Source organism: Notothenia rossii (assembly GCF_949606895.1).
Source record: "Notothenia rossii genome assembly, contig: scaffold_94, whole genome shotgun sequence".
Taxonomy (NCBI): domain Eukaryota; kingdom Metazoa; phylum Chordata; class Actinopteri; order Perciformes; family Nototheniidae; genus Notothenia; species Notothenia rossii.
In genome coordinates, this window is record NW_027639637.1 from 7,229 (window position 1) to 12,969 (window position 5,741).

General features: G+C 36.9%; 1 long non-coding RNA gene across 1 annotated transcript; it reads right to left on the reverse strand.

Moving 5' to 3' along the window:
• Positions 1-743: 743 nt before the first annotated feature.
• LOC307027574 lies at positions 744-4,590 on the reverse strand. The gene is made up of 2 exons (XR_013804686.1): positions 4,496-4,590; positions 744-2,256 (listed from the first exon to the last, which is right to left on the reverse strand). It is a non-coding gene; the product is annotated as an uncharacterized lncRNA (long non-coding RNA).
• Between the last annotated feature and the right edge of the window lie 1,151 nt (positions 4,591-5,741).

The window sequence follows — 5,741 nt, forward strand, 5'->3', positions numbered from 1 at the left end:
GCATTAACTGCAAGTCACTCAAATGCATAAACTGGAGAATAATTATGTAACAAGTGTTACAGAAAACATATCCAAGTGTAACAAACATCCAGTATTAACCTTACTGTTTTTTTACTAACAGTAACCAACTAATAATTTTCATGAAGTCCATATTTATTCCAAACTCACAATATATATATATATGTAATAAAACATAATGCACAATAGTACACAGTATCCAAACTCTTTAGGCACTGGTCAGAGGCATTCATGTAAAGCAGATCACCAGAATCCAATACTGGTAAAAACGTTGCAGAGATCAAATGTTTCCTTGTCTGAAAGGAGAAACCTAATTTTAAAACAACATTTTCAGTGTGTGACTTGAAAGATAAGTTCTGATCAATAATAAAACCTAGATATGTGTATGTAGTGACCCTTTCAATGTCAATGTCAGTCCCTTGAACAGTACAAATGTTGGGGAGAAAAGAAGTTAACTTTTTGCGATTTGAGAATATCATGAGTTTGGAGTTGTCTGCATTTAATACTAACTTGAGTTGAGATAAATGGGATGGAATAACATCAAAGGCAGACTGGAGGAAATCAAGACTTTGCTCTATAGAAGAGGATGAACAATAAATAACAGTATCATCTGCATAAAAATGGAAAGCAGCATTTGAAAAATTATTAGAGATTATTTACATACAGTATATGGTGAAATTATTGATCCTAATATGGAACCTTGGCGCACACCCTTTCAAATCAAATCAATCAAATCAAGTTTTATTTATATAGCACATTTATAAACGATTTTTGGTCGAGCCAAAGTGCTGTACAAATAATAAAAAATACCCTACAGTAAAGACATTTTACAGCTAATACAACAGCAGTTTGTTCAGAATATCAGTATGAGAAGAAAACGGCACCCTCTGTCCTTAGACCCTCACATCGTACAAGGAAAAACTTCAAGAGAAAACCCACAGTTTAAAGGGAAAAATGGGAGAAACCTCGGGGAGAGCAACAGAAGAGGGATCCCTCTCCCAGGACGGACAGACGTGCAATAGATGCCGTGTGTAAATCGAGGAGATAATACATTTGCAACATAGGTAGACCAAATGTTAGGAAATGCATGCGTCTATAATAATAGGATGAATCCACGAAGATGTCAACAATCCTGTGGGAGCCTTCAGGGAGGCAGCACGACGAGACCCAGGCAGGACCGCAGAGACAGGTTCAGCCACGACCCGAAGTCCACGACTTAATCCAGAACTCAGGATAGAGGATCCAGGATGCGGGACCACAGCAAGAGGATCAGCCTCGACTCAAGATCACATCAAGACACAAAAGAAGAAAAATGTGGCTGGGTTAATCGGAACATGAGAATACACAGATTCAGACAGACAGAAGGAAGAACAAGCACTCCCTTTGGAGTGGTTTTTTTTAAATATTGAAGTTAAATGCATCAATCTGGTGCACTTTGAGAGCAAAATGAAGAGATATATGGATACCTCTCAACATACATATGAAACAACTGAAAACAGATTTACTTTGTCTTTATGGATTCGATTGTGGACTTGATTGTGATTGCTGCACATTATCCCTTACTTAATAAATACTTTTTTTGATAATCTATTATATAGAAAAGTATATCATATTGATATATAATATATAATTTATTGATAATATATAATATAATCAAATACAACAATCAAAACGAAATAAGTAGTATTAAGTATTAGGGCTAAGAAAATATTGTACATGTGAAATAGTTGTATGTATTGATTTAAATTGACATGCATACGCTAAGAAAAATAGTCCGTTGTTACTGTTTGAACTAATGTACCAACGGCACTGAACATATTACATATTACCTACCATATTACGTTTTATACTTCTTACCTTCGATTTCTCTTGTTCTTCTCCTCATTCGTCTTTGTTTTTCTTCAAGTTTTATTGTATTTCTTCAAGTTTTTATCTTGTTGGTCGAATGCACTTAAGCGTCAGCTAAATACAATGTAATGTAATGATCAAAAAAACCCTCTATACTCTAGACAGCGTGGGTAAATTACCGTACAGCCAATCACAATGCGTGACGTCATTACGTCGTGACGTCGTGACGTCACTGGTAAGAGACGGACCCCGAACAAATATGGTACCCCGAACACATCTGGTACCGACACCGGCATGCTCCAATCCAGATCTTCGTTCACACCTACCGCGGGAGGGACAGGAAGCCGGCATCCAATGGCGTCTGGGCAATGGCACAGCTCATATACCACACTGGTTAATGGGCAAATAGAAGGCGGCGGCCATAACAGAGTGTGAGTTTAAATAGTTATGCTTTATGTGAGATTTGTGTGTGTTAGCAACTGGAAAAAAACTGTAACATATATTTACATCAGAATCAGAATACCATCCCACCTCACAGGTGTGGCATATCAAGATGCTGATTAGACAGCATGATTATTGCACAGGTATGCCTTAGGCTGGCCACAATAAAAGGCCACTCTGAAACATGCAGTTTTGCTTTATTGGGGGGGGTCTGGGGGGGTCCGAAAACCCTAGGGTTAAACCCTAACCCTAACCCTAACATGTCACCCATTGAGCATGTTTGGGATGCTCTGGATCGGCGTATACGACAGCGTGTTCCAGTTCCTGCCAATATCCAGCAACTTCGCACAGCCATTGAAGAGGAGTGGACCAACATTCCACAGGCCACAATCAACAACCTGATCAACTCTATGCGAAGGAGATGTGTTGCACTGCGTGAGGCAAATGGTGGTCACACCAGATACTGACTGGTTTTCGGACCCCCCCCAGACCCCCCCCCCAATAAAGCAGAACTGCACGTTTCAGAGTGGCCTTTTACTGTGGCCAGCCTAAGGCACACCTGTGCAATAATCATGCTGTCTAATCAGCATCTTGATATGCCACACCTGTGAGGTGGGATGGATTATCTCGGCAAAGGAGAAGTGCTCACTATCACAGATTTTTTCAGATTTGTGAACAATATTTGAGAGAAATTGTTATTTTGTGTATACTGTATAGAAAATGTTTTAGATCTTTGAGTTCATCTCATGAAAAATGGGAGCAAAAACAAAAGTGTTGCATTTATATTTTTGTTCAGTGTATATCAGGGCCATACGTTTTGATCATTCAAAAAAATACAATTTATTTGAAAGTTCAAGTTTTTATCCTGAACTTTGAAAAATACAATGTATTCAATCTAAAAAAAAGTATTTGAAATATTTCTTAAGGTTGAATATTATTTTGATTCAGTTGAGCAATTTTCTGGAATAAAATATTTATTTTAATATTTCACTTTTATACATATTTTGATATTTTATTCATTCTTTTTTTCAGTTGCAGATTTCACTTTTTCAGATTCAAAACAATAATTGTTTAAGTTTCAAATCTTGTTTTTTCAGGTTTCAATTTTTTTTTCGCTGTCAGATGTTTTTTTTAACCTTCAGATCTTTTTATTTCGCTTTCAAACTTTTGGCCCTGATGTTGCTTGGGGGGCGGGGCTTACCAAAGAGTAGTTTGGCATCCTGAGTGACAGGCCTCACGCTGTCATGCTGCCTTCATGGATGTTAGCTAGCGCGAAAAATATAACTCAACACTTTCTATACACAATACTCCCGTGATTGGTGGTAAACAAAACTGATACCAGCGTAAAAGTTCCGTTAAGCGAGCTGTTGAGCATCGTAGTTGGCAACCATCGAGGTATAAGAGTAATAAACTGTGCTATAATGTTGGGATCCTGACATATAGGACGAGTTGGGAGTAAGAATGTGTTGCAATGGCCCATTTCAGAATAATATACAGACATAAGTACATTTACTCAAGTGCTGTACTTAAGTACAATTATGAAGTACTTAGTACCATGTTGTGCTTCTTTCTACTTCTAACCCACTACGGTTCAGAGGTCAATGGTGTACTTTTACTCCACTACATGTATTTCAATCCCTTTATTTACTTTACAGATTTGGATTAATGATGTGAAATATAAGTAGTATTAAATCAGACTTTAGATGTTGACACATTTAGATCAAAACCATCCAACATTATATTTAAGCAGAGGTGGAAGAAGTACTCAGATCTCAAGTAAAAGTAGAAAAGTATTCTCATCAAAATATATTTAAAGTATCAAAAGTAAAAGTAGTCATTGTGCAGATTGGTCCATTTCAGAATAATATATATGATGTGTTTTATAATGATTGATCATTAAAGTGTTCTTTAAAGCTGGTAAAGGTGCAGCTAGTGATATTCAATGGCAATAGTCACCACACAAAGCGTTAATTAAATATATGTTTTGTTTCTCATGTGATTCAGACATTAGGCTGAGCTCGTTCTCTTAAAGGAGTGAAACAGAGGCACAGTTTGTGTTTGAACAACGTCAACTCGTTCTCTTATTTAGTTTAATGTGGTGCCTTTTCTCTAACAGGTTCAACAGGAGAGAGACAGGAAGCAGCAGTGAGAGACATTTCATTAATAAAGTTGAAACATGTGTTCTTACCTGTAAATATTTGAGACTGCAGAGACCTCAGTGCTGACAGCTCTGTCTTCTGGATATCATGGTGAATAACAAGATACTTTCACCTTGGTGTTTCAACGAGGCTGTTTTGATGCTGCAGCAGAAAGGTGTGATGTTTTCTGTTGTCTGAGCAGTATGTATACGCCCAGTGTGAAGAATGCAGTTTGGTGAGTCTGTGACAGGAGGAGATAGTTCAGGAGACAAAGTCCTCAGACTTTCAATAACATTTAACACGTATAGTTAAAGAATAAGAAGAAGGATCAATGACCGTACAGCCAAATGATGAAACTGAAATAAATAAATATAGATATAACACATATGGAGTCTCATTTACTGATGTGACTGATAGATGTCATGTTTCTATCTATCTATTTGACCGTTTCATCGATGCAATTTTATCATTGCATATTAGACATACCGCAGATCCTGCTCTCTCCACAAATGCAAATTCCTCTGTCCACGCAGCCTGGACTTTTTTTCTTTTCGCCACCTTTTCCGTTACAAGGGTTGAAGCGGATAAACTAGTTGGCTATCTGATCAAATTGATTTCTTCACCTTTACAATGACCCGGACATGCTCGCGAGCCATTGGTTCCCGACCCCACCCACGGGTGACCCGTGACCCGTAAAATGCATCTTTAAAAAAAAAATTCTGTTTACTTTAAAATGACACAGTATTATTAAGAAATATCACAAGCATTTTAAAATCAGTTCCAAACAGATTTAAAAAAAAAAATTCAACTCAAAATTGTCTGGGAGCTATATGCCGTCACCGGAAGAGCCATATATGGCTCGCGAGCCATAGGTTCCCGACCGCTGGTCTAAAGGGAAAAAATATGAAATATAAGGTACTATATTTTAAGTAATCCTATCTACTATTCCTATATTCGAATAATGTATAAACTATTTTAAAAATACTTTATGAAATCCTATGTTATGTTATAAATATTAAAATAAATAACTAAATGAATAAATAAATAACTAAATAAATAAATAAATGAATAAATAAATATAATCAAAAAAGATTAATAATAATAATCACTCCCCCCTCAAATGTAAACATGTGTTTACATAAATGGTGACCAAACCGTTTGAGAGCCACTGAGATAACTGAGATAAACCTGAGCTGTTTATCTCTCTCAGTCTGACAGCAGAGGACTCTCCCTCCACCTTGTTGTTGAAACAGCTCCTTATATATGTTAGAGCAGCTAGCTAACCAGATCCTAACA